At 45.8% G+C, this 18,420-nt stretch overlaps 1 protein-coding gene across 1 annotated transcript in view; it reads right to left on the bottom strand.

Moving 5' to 3' along the window:
* Positions 1-17,702, bottom strand: part of FNDC3A (fibronectin type III domain containing 3A) — a 365,351-nt gene extending 347,649 nt beyond the window's left edge. Inside the window, exon 1 of the mRNA XM_069758841.1 lies at positions 17,465-17,702. The gene's annotated coding sequence lies outside the window, so the exon portion shown is untranslated. The remainder of the gene's footprint in view (positions 1-17,464) is intronic.
* Positions 17,703-18,420: the final 718 nt, after the last annotated feature.

The raw sequence follows: 18,420 nt of genomic DNA, 5'->3' as shown, positions 1-18,420 counted from the left end.
GGAGCGGAGCCGCGTGTGTACAAGGTGTAGGGAGCGGAGCCGCGTGTGTACAAGGTGTAGGGAGCGGAGCCGCGTGTGTACAAGGTGTAGGGAGCGGAGCCGCGTGTGTACAAGGTGTAGGGAGCGGAGCCGCGTGTGTACAAGGTGTAGGGAGCGGAGCCGCGTGTGTACAAGGTGTAGGGAGCGGAGCCGCGTGTGTACAAGGTGTAGGGAGCGGAGCCGCGTGTGTACAAGGTGTAGGGAGCGGAGCCGCGTGTGTACAAGGTGTAGGGAGCGGAGCCGCGTGTGTACAAGGTGTAGGGAGCGGAGCCGCGTGTGTACAAGGTGTAGGGAGCGGAGCCGCGTGTGTACAAGGTGTAGGGAGCGGAGCCGCGTGTGTACAAGGTGTAGGGAGCGGAGCCGCGTGTGTACAAGGTGTAGGGAGCGGAGCCGCGTGTGTACAAGGTGTAGGGAGCGGAGCCGCGTGTGTACAAGGTGTAGGGAGCGGAGCCGCGTGTGTACAAGGTGTAGGGAGCGGAGCCGCGTGTGTACAAGGTGTAGGGAGCGGAGCCGCGTGTGTACAAGGTGTAGGGAGCGGAGCCGCGTGTGTACGGGCTGTACATGGCTGTGGGCAGAGCCCAGCATGTGCACTGTGGGGGAGTATTGCGTGTACTTGCCAGTGTCAGAATGTGCAGTGCGCATGCTCCGGAGCCGACCAGTACACCCAATACACCCCCACACTGCACAGGTCTGGAAATGACGCACTGCAGCGTCATACCAGGAAGAAACAGCACACAGATTTCAAACGCCGGGAGTGCGCTTGGAATTAGAGCGAGGGAGGACATATTACTATAGGGACATGTTAGTTATAAAATCATTTTTCTCAGCGAGTACAGGGCAGTATTAGGTCAGACTACACAACATTGCAACACAACTATAGTGTGCGAAATGAATAGGGAAAATGTGAATTTCGGTGAGAAATATTTTGGCGCGGGGGGCCCCATTTGAAAGTTCGCATCGGGGCCCCTCACTTTGTAGTTACGCCACTGGCTGCGACATTGCATTAAAATGCAATAACGGGCGATCAAAAGATCGTATCTGCACCAAAATGTTATAATTAAAAATGTAAGCTCAGGATGCAAAAAATAAGCCCTCACCCGACCCCAGATCAATGGAAAATGGAGACACTACGGTTATCGGAAAATTGCCCCCCTTTTTTTTTCTTTTAGCAAAGTTTGGAAAAATTTTTCACCACTTAGATAATAAAGAGCCTAGACATGTTTGGTGTCTATGAACTCGCAATGACCTGGAGAATCATAATGGTAGGTCAGTTTTAGCATTTAGTGAACCTAGCAAAAAAAGCCAAACAAAAAAAGAGTGGGATTGCACTTTTTTTGCAATTTCACCGCACTTGGAATTTTTTTCCCCGTTTTCTAGTACACAACATGGTAAAACCAATGGTGTTGTTCAAAAGTACAACTCTTCCCGCAAAACATAAGCCCTCACATGGCCATATTGACGAAAAAATAAAAAAAAAAGTTATGGCTCTGGGAAGGAGGGGAGAGAAAAACTAAAATGCAAAAAGGAAAAAAGCACCGGGGGTTAAGGGGTTAAACTGGATTTGCTTCAGACTTGGAAACCAGTGAAGGGATAGGCAGAGGGGAAAGGAGAATTAGTTTGGCAGGGAATCAAGGATAAACTGGAGAACTGCTAGAGTGGAAGTTGAGAGGCCAGAGAGGAGGATGCAGTAGCTGGCCATATCCACCACTGAGGTGGGCTCCAAAATACAGTCGAGCACGTCTTAGAGACAACCCCAAAGAGGTGAATGTCACAGCTCACTCCGTGCTGCCAACAATATGTCACGGATCCCAACAATATGTCAGGGATCCTAACAATATGTCAGGGATCCTGGGGAGGATACCTCTATCGTCCCCACTACTCACAGCAATTTGTCACGAACCAGGGTTGTTTGGTTGCTCCTGGTTCCTTCTGAAGGGGATTTATCCATATCCCACTTCCGGTTTGGAACTTGCAGCTCTCTGGCGCCCCCTTTACCCTCAGGTCAGATTAGGTACTGCACCTAGGATAATTAGTCGCCAGAAAGGCTGCCTGCTATGTACTGGCTATTGGGCACGCTGCAGCGAGGGCAATATAACTACTCCCACACAGGCGGGAACAATAATTATCAACGCCGCCGTCGCTACAAAGATTCCCAATCGCACAGAACAAAGTATGCTGCCACCAGCTCCGATTCCACAAAGGTTAACGGGTCCGGAGCCGGAGCCAACCAAAATCAGTAGGGTAATTCACTTCAGATGAAGCGACAGTTTATAGAACAGAGAGACAAGCTAGTAAATTATATATTTTACTCCAAAAAAGGTAGGCAGTGTTTACAAGGTATAAAAAGATATTACAAGGAAGACAAAATCATGTGAACATTACAAATAAAATAGGATTAACATTGAAAAGAGAACACTTACATAGCGTTCAGATCATTACAGCTTTTGACTGGCCGTGTGCTATGAAGGAGAAAGGGCTTCCATATATCTAGATGTATGAGCACAGCTTTGCCGAGCTGTTGTTAGCTCGCTTCCTGGACCAACTCTGCCCCCAATTCAGCATTGGTAAAAATATGCCCTCTTGTCGTGACATCACTGAGTGGGCTGAGTAATGACATGCACTCCTCTTTTCTCAGAATTTACGTTTTTGAGTCCCCAGACAAAGGCATTCCTTGGGCAAGGGGAGGAGAAACGAGGGGCTTTACGGGATTGGTCGTCTGCAGTTTAAAAGCCATACACTGCTCACATATTGGTATCAAGTTGCACGGTACCTGCCATAGGGCTTTGTTTGTTGTATGAGCGAATGCAGAGGGGGAGAAAGGGGGGTCAAAACTGCAGTGGGTGTCTGTGATATGGTACTTTCTAGAACTAATCTCACATGACATTTTTACATTATCGTGACAGTGAATATGGATGAAAATTATGTCAGACTGAGCACAAAGTCAATGGGCTCGTAAGTGCATGCACCTAAAATCTCCACAGCAAAGCCCTGATGGAGCCACTGACATGAGGGTAAAGCCTGGCCTTAGATATCTGAACATATCAGGAGGTAGAGTTAAAAATAAATAAAATAAATTAAAAAAGCTCTCCTCAGTTACTAACATCTAAGCTCAAACTGTTGATGTATCTGACTATGATATCCTGCAGATCTTGCGCTCTAGACATGGAGGGAAACACTTTTATTTACACTATGTAATGTACATAAATGAGCCAAGTGTATTTTATTCTGCCAGATTGCTATAACCACCTAGGTAGGTCCGGCCTGTCACAGGGCCATGTTTATAGCCCAGTTCTGCTGATGTGGGCGCCATGATTACTGGCTTGTCATTTTCTTTGGCAGGATAATAAGACAGGCCAAGCAGCCTCCGAACTCTCAAAGTGTCTGCTCTTAAATGAAAGGCCTATAATAAAACAAATGGGAACGAGACAGACGTGGAAATTTAAGCAGGACAGAACGTATTCCCCTCCTCTATTCCTCAGGACAGATGTTACTGTTCTTAGAAAACCTGCATGTATACAAAAAAAAAAAAAAAAAACAGAAATAAATATACAGGTCAGATTTGTGACAATCTTCAAAAGTGGTTGTCTTGGTAAGAGAATCCCTTTGAAAAGACCCCATGACTAACAAAATCCCCTCTTAAAGAGGTTGTCCACTATTCCGAGTTACTGGTTTTGCAATAGATACCTAAGAATAATGCCCCTAAAGAACACCATATACCTTTCCTGCCAGTTTCATGTTTCCTGTGCTCTCTGCCGTCACAGCCATCATTTCCTCCTCAGATTTCTTTGCTCCCTTCTGACTACATTTCCCATCATCCCTTGTGCTCTGCTCCAGACCAGCAGTGAGTACTCCCCCTGTAACAGTACCTAAACCCACCCTTCCCTGTGCAGCAACACACACAGCATCAGCATATATCGGGTCCAGGAAACTGCTGCAGGTATGTCATTGATACAGTGAATAGAAGTAACAAAGCACCAGAACAGCAGCCCCGACAAAAGTTATTACCGGCTCCTCCTCACTGACTACTGTAATCAGGTTCCACTGCAATTGGATGTATAAATTCATATACAATACAGAGGGAATACAGTAGGTTGTATATATTGCATTAGGGTAGGGGTCCCCAACCTGTGGCTCACGGTACCATGATGTGTGGGTCTCGCGGATGTCTGCCAGCTTGGTGCATTAGCTCCACGTCTACCAAACTGGTATGAAGAGCACATCTCAAATGGTGAATTTTGTGAGTAGCCCTGCACAGAAAAGCAGATCTGGATACACATACACTGGTCTTCGGGTGCTTTCACATTGCGTTGTGTTCCCATTGGGGCACATGACCAAAATCCCCTGCAAAACGGGGTCCGGATGCATGCCTGATGGGGCCAATAGACTAATGGTGACGGCAGAGAGAACGGGCGCTCTGCTGTGCACTTTTTTCGAGAGTGTCTGCCTCCAGTAGGTCTACACGCTCGAAAACAGTGTACGGCAGAGAGCACGTTCGCTCTGCCGTCACCATTGCAGTTTATAGGCCCCGTCGGCGCATGAATCCGGACCCCATTTTGCGGGGAATTCAGGACGTATACTCAGATGGGGACAAAGAATGCAATGTGAAAGCACCCTTATGGGTTTAAAAATAATTTAAGTATGGTACGTTGGAGCCAGGATTATACCACCTGTCAAAGGTGGTGCTTGAAGCTGGGAGCGATAATGTATTGGGAGAATACAGGATGGGGGTAATGTGGGAACCCCAGGATCTTCGTATACTGCTTCAGGGTGATTTCTGCAGAAAAGCTTTGGCTGTCATTAACCACTAATGGGGTCTATGGGTGGTCTCGGGGCTTTTTTTTTTTTTTTTTTTAGACTACAACTTCCTTTTGTTTCAATAAATAACACATGTACATAGCAGTATGGTCAGATCCCGACCCCATCTTTCATTAAAGGGATGGTCTGAAACACAAACTAACTTTAATCCTAAATGTCTATTTTTTTATCATACTCTATTTTTTCCCAATACACTTGAAATATACATTCCCAATCATTCCTCAAAATGCTAGCTAACCGATTTATTTTGATTTCTACTTCCCATTTGAAGACACTTCCTTTGAGAATCCCAGTTTGGATCACCCCTTCCAGTGTGTCATGAGCTTGTGTGAAGATCAATGTGAAAGGAGAGGGGTGTTACAGGTCATTATAATCCTGCCTCTTAAAATGAAACTTCTATAAACTCTTCCACAAAAGACAGCAGAGTCTTTTAAAAAAAAACAAAAAAAAAAAACTGGTGGCCAGTGTAAAAATTGCAAGATTACCAATTTTATTTATTAAAAAAAAAAAAAATTGTGAGATGTATTTAAAAGGAAAAAAAAACAAAGTTGTCATGTTTGGTTTTTTTTCCCTTTCATGTAACCCAAAAACTTGATTTAAACAAGTCATTTTCTGATGATTGCTTCCTGACCAATATCAGATTTAGCTCTGCTCTATAGGGGGGCTAAGAAGCTAGCGGTGCATGGAGCTAGCTTCTTAGCCCCCTATACTCTCACTGAACATCAGACAGCAACAATGGATTAAAAGGTTACTCCAACCAGATAAAGTGATGACACACTACTAGCTTATACCATCACTTTATGATCAGTAAGGTTCTGGACTATGGGATCTCCCAACCACTTGATGCAAAGAAAATACTAGTGGAAGTGAGGCATTGCTAAATCAGTCCTAGCAGTGGCATAACTAGTGTCTGATGGGCCCTGGTGCAACATCTGGCCCGGACCCCTTCCCTCATCCTGAATAAATTCTATACATATTCTCCCTCATCCTGGCACATATCACCCATTCTGCTATATGTCTCTTATCCTGGTATATGTCCCTCATTCTGCTGCTGTTCTTTAATGCATAGAAGAAAATAAACCATTATACTCACGAGAAGCATATACAGAAGTCATGGGCGCCATAGGAGAAGTATAATGCACCCCCCATAGTCCTCCATATAAAATAATGCACATTTCAGTCATCCATATAGTATAATGTACCCCAATAGTCATCCATAAAGTATAATGCACAGCCCATAGTCATCCATATACTAGTATGGACACTTATTAAAAAAAAAAAATAATTAAAAAAAAAACAACATTTCTTTTGCTCCTGCACACGTCCTCTTGTGAAGCCGGCAGCTGACTTCGACATGCAACAGGAGCATGTAGTGACACGTCCATGCAGACATCAGCTGCTTGCCAATGACTGGCCAACATCGTGTATTGTGGCACACGGACCCGATCTGTCCGTGCTCCGCAATATACTTCAACTGCTGGCGTCAGCCGGCCCCTGACTCTCTGGGCCCGGTAGTTACACCGCTGAGTCCCACGACTCTTGCATTATTAAGAGTGGTAAAGGGGGTGGAAATAGAACCTTTACTGATCAGGGCGGCACAGTGGTTAGCACTGTTGCTTTGCAGCGCTGGGGTCTTGGCCGGGGGTTTCTAAAGCTGGATATCAGACAATCGGCCGCGTCCAGAGGAATGTCACATTGCAGAGATCTAAGAAAAAAAGAAGAACAGACAGGTCGACTTTGTACAGCATGTGTGTTTGTGTGTGGCATACGAGTTATACCAAGGAAATAACTCATTTTCATTACAGTTTATTAGGCTGGGGACATATCCGTGTTTTTTTGTGGACTAAGTGGTCCGGACAAAATCATGGAGAGATGTCTCTGACTTTCATTAATCTAGGACCAGCTTGCACTGCTCGAATCCCAAAACACTGACTCCTACATATCATTTCCTAGAGATCAAGCAGCAGTAATACTTTGGCGCCAACGTAACGAGTTGCTGCCAAACTGTACATATCATACGCAGGTGCACAGGTAAGATCCAAGGTTACATCTACACGGACCACTTGTGAAGGCATGAGTGGGCGAACGGGGATGGAAAAGTAAACACCAAATGTTCTAACCTGAGCAAACATGGAGCTTGTTGTTTGGCCGTGCATGGAACACTTTAAATCCGGCCGGTAAGTGACTGACTACCAAGGTCAAATCAAAAATAAAATTTCCATCTAATATTTTAATCCTCAAATATGTAAAACGCAGCAAAATAACAAAGACGTGCTGAGACTGCGCTGTGCATATTCAAGCTATTCAAGTACAAGCTGAAGTAGATGAGATTCTACCAAATATCATTCACACGCAGGGCAAAAATATCCAAAATCAGGGCAGAATGACCTGTAATGCAGATTTTAGAATTACAGCTTGCAGAGCAAAGGGTAAAGCCAAACGCACAACACATTTACTTATAACTTGTAGAGGTTGCCACTGAGTTTTCATTGGAAGCATGCGTGTCCATGTTCACTCAGCAGAACTGTCCACTGACTGTAAAAGTGAATTGATAAGGCCCTATACACACCGTTGTGTTGCTGCTCAGATATCACATGTAAAAATGATGATGTGGATTCACATACGGAGTCACAATCTTCCCTTTCACATTAAAACGCCTAAGCAAAAATACATTTGTTGGGCTCCTATTTTACTACTTGTTTTAAGCCTCTAGTAAACAGCAGATATTGGGGAAAATTTACCATATAAAGCTACATAAAAAGGTGCCAGAATATTGGCATAATAAGTGCCAAAAACATTCTGCACCTTGTCTGACATAGGAGTGTGGCCTCGTTGAAAAGGGAAGTGGTTTAATGGGAAATTGGCATGTTATTCTGTGCAACGACATACGCCATAATTGTGCTGCACCTTACTGCTGCAAATAAAAAATGATGTAAACTTAGGCTAAACAGATACGACAGAGTTATGGAAAAAAATGGTCTAATCTAAGGGGTCCAACAGTTGGTCATATGATGGGTTAATCCAGCAGCTCTCTTCCTCTGACTCCTCCATACAGAGGAGAGAGCTACTACCAGACTCCTTTGACGGCGGCGCAGAGAATAACAGGATTTGGGAGTCCAAAATCAAACATGACTTACGTGAAAAAATGGATTGCTTGCATCAGAGTTTAGTCTGAGTTTTTCATGGACACACAGTCTTGCATTGATGATTTTGATCGGACCCTTGGATCAAAATTGGTCACGTCTGCGTAATTTTCTGTGGACTTTGAAAAATCACGGCCATTTGAATGGCCACATAGGACCTTCAGAAGTACAACTGCTATACGTGATGTATCGGAAGTCTGAATGGGGCCTTAGAAAGCACTGATAATCTGCACCATCATTTGCAGACATGAGTCTCATTAGCCTAAAAGCATTGTCTATGGACCAGAAGTTCAGTGTCACCATAGGACATTGTCCCATCCGCACAAATACCTGCAGTCATCAATGGCCGTTTACACATGTGCACTGATATGAACGGTAACGTGGACATGACAAGGCTAAATGGTCAAACAGGACGTGAAGAATAATGGTGCCATAGGGAGGGCGAAGCCTGCACAAGTCAATCCTGTGACCGATAAAGAAAAATATTTTACTGTGCAACTCTAAAGGGTCTTTCTAGACAATTTTTGGCAGTTCTCCTTCTAAAAGAAAATGTCATCTCCAGTCTGATAAAGGCCATCCGAGCCGGTTTATCTCAGCAGCAGACGGTTGGTGATAATTTACAGGATGTGGACACTGCAGTCTGTCAATTCTTTCCTACATTCATTTTTAATCTAGTTACATGAGATATATGTAAATTGTAGGGAGTGAATCGATCAGCGACAAAGCTGTGTAATCACGTCAATCATGTGTCATTGGGGCAACAAGAAACTGCATCAACAGCGCCTCCAGCAGGAAGCAATGCTTCTGCATCCCACAGTTTCATTCATTTGATGCATCTTGAAAGATTACTTATTGTCTGTTTTTATTGAGCAATAGGTCACCGGTCTTTCAATAAGCTTTAAAATGTTGCAGGTCTATAAAAAACCTCAGGACCTGAAGGAATAGGTAGGTAGGGTGCGTGCGTGTGTGCGTGTAGGGGGGAGGAGGAGGTCAGACGGCAGTTTTTTTGTGTACGAGACATACCAAGGAAGAACTTGTGTTCATTATAGTTTATTAGTCTATCGACATTTCCGTGTTTATTCATGGAAGGGGTAACGTAATGTCACTTACTGACCTATACAGAACTCCTACTTTACAAAGAGAAGCAGAGTTATACCTTACTACTGTGCGTCAGCGGCTTCTTGTTAAAAATATAGGGAATGTTCTAACATGAAACTTCTCCATCCTCTAAAACATGTTCTGCAGCACTGCATGTGGGGGGGGGGGGGGGGTCTACAAATAAAGAAGAAAACACAATTCTTCTCATTTACAGTAAGTGCATTATGCCATATATCTACCCATACCTCTAATTAAAAAAGGTAAAAATGTATTGTTTGCTAATGCTTAGTTATGTCCCTTTAATTGACCCCCACAAGTCGCTTAAAAACGAGACTTAAGAAGTGCGCAGCTCAGGAGAGAAACGCACACAGCTCCTATCATTCATTAATGATCTGGTAGAAGGTTTACACAGTAAAATATCGATATTTGCAGATGATACAAAACTATGTAAAGCAGTTAATACAAGAGAAGATAGTATTCTGCTACAGATGGATCTGGATAAGTTGGAAACTTGGGCTGAAAGGTGGCAGATGAGGTTTAACAATGATAAATGTAAGGTTATACACATGGGAAGAGGGAATCAATATCACCATTACACACTGAACGGGAAACCACTGGGTAAATCTGACAGGGAGAAGGACTTGGGGATCCTAGTTAATGATAAACTTACCTGGAGCAGCCAGTGCCAGGCAGCAGCTGCCAAGGCAAACAGGATCATGGGGTGCATTAAAAGAGGTCTGGATACACATGATGAGAGCATTATACTGCCTCTGTACAAATCCCTAGTTAGACCGCACATGGAGTACTGTGTCCAGTTTTGGGCACCGGTGCTCAGGAAGGATATAATGGAACTAGAGAGAGTACAAAGGAGGGCAACAAAATTAATAAAGGGGATGGGAGAACTACAATACCCAGATAGATTAGCGAAATTAGGATTATTTAGTCTAGAAAAAAGACGACTGAGGGGCGATCTAATAACCATGTATAAGTATATAAGGGGACAATACAAATATCTCGCTGAGGATCTGTTTATACCAAGGAAGGTGACGGGCACAAGGGGGCATTCTTTGCGTCTGGAGGAGAGAAGGTTTTTCCACCAACATAGAAGAGGATTCTTTACTGTTAGGGCAGTGAGAATCTGGAATTGCTTGCCTGAGGAGGTGGTGATGGCGAACTCAGTCGAGGGGTTCAAGAGAGGCCTGGATGTCTTCCTGGAGCAGAACAATATTGTATCATACAATTATTAGGTTCTGTAGAAGGACGTAGATCTGGGTATTTATTATGATGGAATATAGGCTGAACTGGATGGACAAATGTCTTTTTTCGGCCTTACTAACTATGTTACTATGTTACCCGAGAACACCCAGAGTGGGGTACAGACTGGCAAACTGTGCGCTCCAGTCACCCAAGCATTGGTCATACCATTGGGTCCTAAGGGTGCGTGACCATGATCATGAATAGCAGCGTTTTGGCAGCAGCGCACTTGCACTGCATTATACAGTACACACCTGTTGACTATCCGAATGGTCAGCCATTCATGCCTTTAAGCAAGTATATACCTACATACAATAATTCCATCTACTTTACATTGCTCAGACTAGAATATATACGACTGCTTTCATTCAGTGTGCTTTTTCTCTTTACACACCTATTGTAAAGTAGGAAGGAAAACCCTGAAATGGTGGACTATCAAAATACTGGGCAAGAAATATTCAAATAAAATTGCCTTTATTAAACATATAGTGGCAAACAGTAGCACTGTATAAAAACCGTGCACGTATCAGGACAGTGTTGTATAAAAATATATTTGAGAATCTATATCTATATCTAATTGCCTAAGGGGTACTTCCGTCTTTCTGTCCTCAACTTCCGTAACCGAAATCCCGCATCGCTGATTGGTCTCGGCAGCTGCCTGTCATGGCTGCCGTGACCAATCAGCGATGGGCACAGTCCGATTAGTCCCTCCCTACTCCCCTGCAGTCAGTGCCGGCGCCCGCATACTCCCCTCCAGTCACCGCTCACACAGGGTTAATGCCAGCGATAACGGACCGCGTTATGCTGCGGGTAACTCACTCCGTTACCGCTGCTATTAACTCTGTGTGTCCCCAACTTTTTACTATTGATGCTGCCTATGCAGCATCAATAGTAAAAAGATGTTATGTTAAAAATTAAAAAAAAAAAAAAAAAAAAAAAACTGCCATTCTCACCTTCCGTAGTCCACAGAGCCGCGCGCGGCCTCCGCCAGCTTCCGTTCCCAGAGATGCATTGCGAAATTACCCAGAAGACTTAGAGGTCTACCCCCACCCAATTCATCTATGATCATTATGCCACTGAAAGGTAAATATTAGAATGCAGGCTGCCAATATCAGCTACACAGCTGCTTAGGATCATATACAAGGGATGTTACATATGCATGAAAAATACAACATACTCATTACCATCTCTGACAGACACTGTAGAAACAGCTCTGTGATAATTGTGTGGTAGCATCCTTCCCCCCTTCCCAACCTGAATACTAGGAGACACAAAGAATCCTCAAAGAAAAACATCTACAAAGGGAAGAACTGCAGAACATGCAAGAGAAAAGACTGGAAATATTTGTCAACACAACGATTTATAATAAAACACAATATCAGTAAAGTAAAACAGACTAAAGATAAACCACCCTCTGATGTTACAATTAAGTCCCCCCCAACTCAAAAAAACATTGCTTAATTTAATTTCTAAAGTTTTTAATACTTTCAGCAGTTGTTAGACACATTAACTACAAACATCTGCTCTGAACCTACAAGTTGTCAATGAGGCGTCAATATGGTCCAGACAACAATTTTAGATTACGACACGCAGATTTCATCATTGCTCCCTCTCGATCACTGATCTGCCTGTCAGTCTTCACGTCATTCTGCAATTCAATCAATGAGGGAAGGCTTTTCACATTTTTTAAAGAGAACCTGTCACATGAAAAACATGCTATTAACCTGAAGATATGGAGTTAATCTGCAGATTAATAGTGTTATGAACCTGCCCGGCGTCCGCACTTAGAGCCCCGCTGCCAGGAGGAAATTCACTTTATTCCTCTCGGCAGCGTTTGGGTTTCATTCACTGCTCAGTGCATAGAGAGTGGCGGCTGTAACTGAACCCCTGGCGCTGACTGACAGCTGACCCGAATGCTGAGCCGCTGTCAGTCAGTGCTGGGGGGGGGAGGGAAGGGGGGAGGAGACTACAGCTGCTATACACAGAGCAGAGACTGAACCAGTGCCGGCCCCATGACAAATTAGAATGTTGCCGGGAGGAATAAAGTTAATTTTTTCCTGGCAGCGGGGCTCTCCGTGCCAGCACCAGCAGGTTCAGAATCCTATTAACTCCATATCTACAGGACAGGTTCCCATTAAAGGGAACCTGTCACCCCCAAAATCGAAGGTGAGCTAAGGCCACCGGCATCAGGGGCTTATCTACAGAATTCTGTAATGCTGTAGATAAGACCCCGATGTAGCCTGAAAGATGAGAAAAAGAGGTTAGATTATACTCACCCAGGGCCATTCCTGCTGTGGTCCGGTCCGATGGGCGTCGCGGTCCGGTCCGGGACCTCCCATCTTCTTATGATGACGTCCTCCTCTTGTCTTCACGCTGCGGCTCCGGCGCAGGCGTACTTTGTCTGTCCTGTTGAGGGCAGAGCAAAGTACTGCAGTGCGCAGGCGCTGGGCCTCTCTGACCTTTCCAGGCACCGGCGCACTGCAGTACTTTACGCTGCCCTCAACAGGGCAGACAAAGTACACCTGCACCGCAGCGTGAAGACAAGAAGAGGACATCATCCTATGAAGATGGGAGGCCCAGGACCCGGACCGCGATGCCCATCAGATCGAACCGCCCATGTGAGTATAATCTAACCTCTTTTTCTCATCTTTCAGGTTACATTGGGGGCTTATCTACAGCGTTACAGAATGCTGTAGATAAGCCCCTCATGCCGGTGGGCTTAGTTCACCTTCAATTTTGGGGGTGACAGGTTCCCTTTAATATCCAAAGGAGAGAAAAAAAAATAGAAATGAGGAAATAAGCCTCACAGTGTGATGTATAGTTGGTTGCTTCTTAATAGTGCAGCCAGGATCCAAATCCGTTGAACATCGGATATATTTAGAACAAAAAAGGAGAGAAAAAAGGATCCATGGGCTGGATACAAATAAAATTTGATTTTTATTTTATTTCATCAAAAAGGAAAAATGTGTTGTCCAGACAGGTTAAAAAAAAGAATCCAACATTCTAACGCGTTTCTGGACGTAGCCCTTAGTCGTAGAATATGTTACATATTATAATAACATGTTATGATTATTATAATTATTATATAACTATAATTAATATGTTACATATTCTATGACTAAGGGCTACAGACAGAAACGTGTTAGAATGTTGGATTCTTTTTAATCTGTTTGGACAACACATTTTCCATTTTAATGAAATAAAATAAAAAGCAAACCATTTATATGCAGCCCATGGATCCTTTTTTCTTCTCTCCGGTTCCCAATAATACTCATCTTCTTGAGGGCTCATTCAGACGTCAATTTTTCACCTGTAAGTCCTATCCGTGTGCCTGTGATAGTCTATGGGGCCCTTTACACGACCGGGTCATTCCTTGGTAACTTACGTTACATTCACAAGCCAAAACTGGCTACAGACTGTTCTTTGAAGGCAGGCACAAAAAGGAGTGAATGTAGATTGTAGTGACGGAGGCAAATTTTTGAAATCTGACCAGTGTCATTTTATGTAGTAATAACTATGGAACGCTTCAACACCTCCCAGTCATTTTGAGATTGTTTTTTCGGGACACATTGTACTTTATGATAATGGTAAATTTAGGTCGATGTTTTGTGTTTATAAAAAATATCAGAAATTTGAGAAAAAAATTAAAACAATAGCAATTTTCAAACTTTGAATGATTATCCCTTTAATTCAGATGGTCATACCACAGCAAAATATTAATAAATAACATTTCCCTCATGTCGGCTTTACATCAGCATCATTTGTAAAATGTTATTTTATTTTGTTAGCATTTTAGGAGGTTTAAAAATGTAGCAGTAATTTTTCATTTTTTCAAGGAAATTTACAGAATTATTTTTTTTAGGACTTATCCATATTTGAAGTGACTTTAGGGGTCTCATATATTGGGAAACCCCCAAAAGTGATACCATTTTAAAAACAGCACCCCCTGAAATATCGAAAACTGCTGTCAGGTAATTTATTAACCCTTCAGGTGCTTTTCAGGAATTAATGCAAAGTGGCATGACAGAAATGAAAAAGTGTATTTTCACCACCTAAATGCCTCTAACTTCTAAACAGATTACTACAGCGACAGACTCTAAGGCGACTATTTGGTCGTGAATTGCCATGGCAAACATCAGGACCACGCAATCATGATCTGAGGACACCAATTGGGATAAAGAGGAAGCCCCCACACTCTGTTAACCATTTATAATGATGTAGTCACTATTGACAGCAGCATCTAAGGGGTTAAACAGAGTTGGATGGTGCAAACACTGATCGTGGCTGATACAGCAAGTTGTCAGCTATAGTGTCCAGCCTACAGCTGCTGGATTGTCACCTGTATGGGGAGGCTATTCTCTTATATCTCAAGTCAGTTAAAAGACGTATTGGCTGTCATTAAGGGGTTAAACTTCTCAAGAGATTTCAACAGTTTGATATTTCAACAACAAAATTAAATACAATATACAGTGTTATTACTTGGTAACTTACATTACGAAAAAAAGGAAAGGCACAGGGGTGAAGCACTATTTTTTATTTTTTTTTATTAAAACACCATAGTGCCAGCAACTTTAAAAAATGTACTTTAACCTCTCAAGTTAAAAGTAACAGTTTTTATTACAAGAAATATAGATAACTTACGTTACTAAGCTGATGGTAACTTACGTTACAATGTTACCATCCTTTGGATTGAACCATCATCTTTGTAACGCAAGTTACTATATTGTGTTGTAACGTAAGCCACCATGGAATGACCCGACCATGGGTTTTTTTGTGGACCGACGTACGATTTTGATCCAAGGGTCGGATGGAAAGCTGCAATGCAAGTCTATAGATCTTGGACCAGACTCTGATGCCATCCAAGTGCAGTCCGATTTTCATGAAGTATCACATAGGAGAAGGTGGAGATTTTTTTTTTTCTCTCCGAGAAAAGCTGATGACACACAGACCACACTTGGGCCAAAACAAACGGTCTGTTTTACTGGTACGTGAGAACATCGGATGTCTGAATGAGGCCTTACTCTGAAATGTAGTTATTATCTGACTGCAAGCACCGCCATGCGCAGCCACAAACATGTGAGACGCTTTCCATATTTATTTTCATACACGCCATCCATGTCTGCTCAGTCGGGCGGGTTGATCCGATTGGAGGGCCTTGTATCTATGGAATCGGATTTGATTTTTGTATTTCTTATTTTATTACAGTTGTCACTTTTTACCAAGAGACAGAAGGACCCACTGCAACCCTGGATGCCACGTGGGCAACCTTCCAGGTGACTGACAGCTGTCAGTTTGTCAGCTGCCAACAGTAAAGCATCAGTCCATCATTATGTGATAGGGCAGCAGCAATGTAAATAGGACAGAACAAACAATAAAAAGGAGCGATGTTTACTAACAAAGGTGAGCTACAACAGAAGCCCCCCAGGTCTGTAGCCCCTGGTCTGTGCACCCCATTAGCTCTATAATATACTGCAGCAGTTAATAAGAGGTCACAATGTGTGAAGAAAGAACAGAAAATAACACAAATCAGCAGCGAACTTCACACAGAGTCCTGAGAGATCGACAAGAAAAGTCTCCACATCGGGGGTAAAACTGATACTGACGGCCGGACCACCCACGGTGTACAGTGTAGTGGTGAGAGCAGAACACATCCACCGGCCCACAGCGTGCTAGATTCCCCCACACCAGCACGTTACACACAGTATCCCCCCCCCCCACACCAGCACGTTACACACAGTATCCCCCCCCCCACACCAGCACGTTACACACCGTATCCCCCCCCCACACCAGCACGTTACACACCGTATCCCCCCCACGCCGGCACGTTACACACCGTATCTCCCCCCCCACGCCGGCACGTTACACACAGTATCCCCCCCCACGCCGGCACGTTACACACAGTATCCCCCCCCACGCCGGCACGTTACACACAGTATCCCCCCCCCCACACCGGCACGTTACACACCGTATCTCCCCCCACGCCGGTACGTTACACACCGTATCCCTACGACGCACCGGCACGTTACACACCGTATCCCCCCCACGCACCGGCACGTTACACACCGTATCCCCCCCACACACCGGCACGTTACACACCGTATCCCCCCCCGCACGTTACACACCGTACCCCCCCCACACCGGCACGTTACACACCGTATCCCGCCCGCACCGGCACGTTACACACCGTATCCCCCCCGCACCGGCACGTTACACACCGTATCCCCCCCGCACCGGCACGTTACACACCGTATCCCCCCCACACACCGGCACGTTACACACCGTATCCCCCCCCACACCGGCACATTACACACCGTATCCCCCCGCACCGGCATATTACACACCGTATCCCCCCCACACACCGGCACGTTACACACCGTATCCCCCCCCACACCGGCATATTACACACCGTATCCCCCCCACACCGGCACGTTACACACCGTATCCCCCCCACACCGGCATATTACACACCGTATCCCCCCCACACACCGGCACGTTACACACCGTATCCCCTCCCGCACCGGCATATTACACACCGTATCCCCCCCACACACCGGCACGTTACACACCGTATCCCCCCCCCACACCGGCATATTACACACCGTATCCCCCCCACACCGGCACGTTACACACCGTATCCCCCCCACACCGGCACTATCCCCCCCACACCGGCACGTTACACACTGTATCCCCCCGCACCGGCACGTTACACACCGTATCCCCCCCCACACCGGCACGTTACACACCGTATCCCCCCCACACCGGCACGTTGCACACCGTATCCCCCCGCACCGGCACTATCCCCCCCACACCGGCACGTTACACACTGTATCCCCCCGCACCGGCACGTTACACACCGTATCCCCCCCCACACCGGCACGTTACACACCGTATCCCCCCCACACCGGCACGTTGCACACTGTATCCCCCCGCACCGGCACGTTACACACCGTATCCCCCCCACACCGGCATATTACACACCGTATCCCCCCCCACACCGGCATATTACACACCGTATCCCCCCGCACCGGCATATTACACACCGTATCCCCCCCGCACCGGCCCGTTACATACAGTGCCGAGCTGTCAGTGTACAGATACAGTCCCCGTGCACTCACCGTGCTGTCCCTGGCTCCGCTGACAGCTCCCGCACCTCTGCCTGCACTCCTAGTCTCGGCTCTCCCTCAGCTCCATCTCTCTCCACCTGTAAAAGCTCCGGGCAGCAGAGTAGAAACCGCTGCGTCCGGTCACCGCTGCACTCGGTCACCGCGGCTTATGTCGCACTCGTCCACTGCGGGTCATGGAGAGCCAGTCAGGAGGGAGGCGGCGCACTTCTCAGCTTCTAGGAGATCCCGTGACGTCACGGCGCAGGACGCAGAGGTTCCCCCTGACGCTACGTACTGGCCCAGCAGAACAGACTGGGCGTGGCTTGGTCGTCTCCCTCCCTCTTTTCAGCCCAGCGACCTTTTGACAGCGGTTTTGGTTGCTAGGAGACGGGCGCCAGTGGTCCTGAGTGCACTGACTGTGCTGCTGCTCGCAGGGGCGGTCTATGCACCGTCACATGATACAACTGTCTGATGCATCAGAAGGTGCCGGACTAGCAGACTGTGTGTCCGAGGATGGCTGCACTGCTGATGCAGAGGCAGAATAGACTGGCTGCTCATGCGCATCATTACTGGGGATGGCGCCGTCTCTTGTCTGCACAGTAGGTGGCTGCTTCCTCCATAGGTCACTCCTCAGCTGCCGGCTGGGGTCATCCTGTGTGGGCAGCTGCTCATGGGTCTGTGCCCTTGGTGTTCTGTCTCTTCAGGGATCTGACCTCATAGTCATCAGTCACCCCTGATGGAGCATCTGCCCTACATCTAGGGGCACTACTCACCCCGGGGGTGTAGGAGAGGTGGCTGATGGTCTGCTCACTAACAGGCGTAGCTAGGGTTTTGGTCCAGTGGGGGCGAAGCTTCTGAGTGGGCCCCTAACCAGGTAACCTTGATTACAACTCGATGACGCCCCCTAATAGTGGAGGAAAACATCAGCAGATGACGGCGCTGTTACTGAAGATAATCTCTATATAAAG

Source organism: Ranitomeya imitator, chromosome 3 (genome assembly GCF_032444005.1).
Source record: "Ranitomeya imitator isolate aRanImi1 chromosome 3, aRanImi1.pri, whole genome shotgun sequence".
In the NCBI taxonomy this organism is placed as follows: Eukaryota; Metazoa; Chordata; class Amphibia; order Anura; family Dendrobatidae; genus Ranitomeya; species Ranitomeya imitator.
The sequence above is the reverse complement of the archived record's forward strand: the minus strand, read 5'-3'. Positions and strand labels throughout refer to the sequence as shown.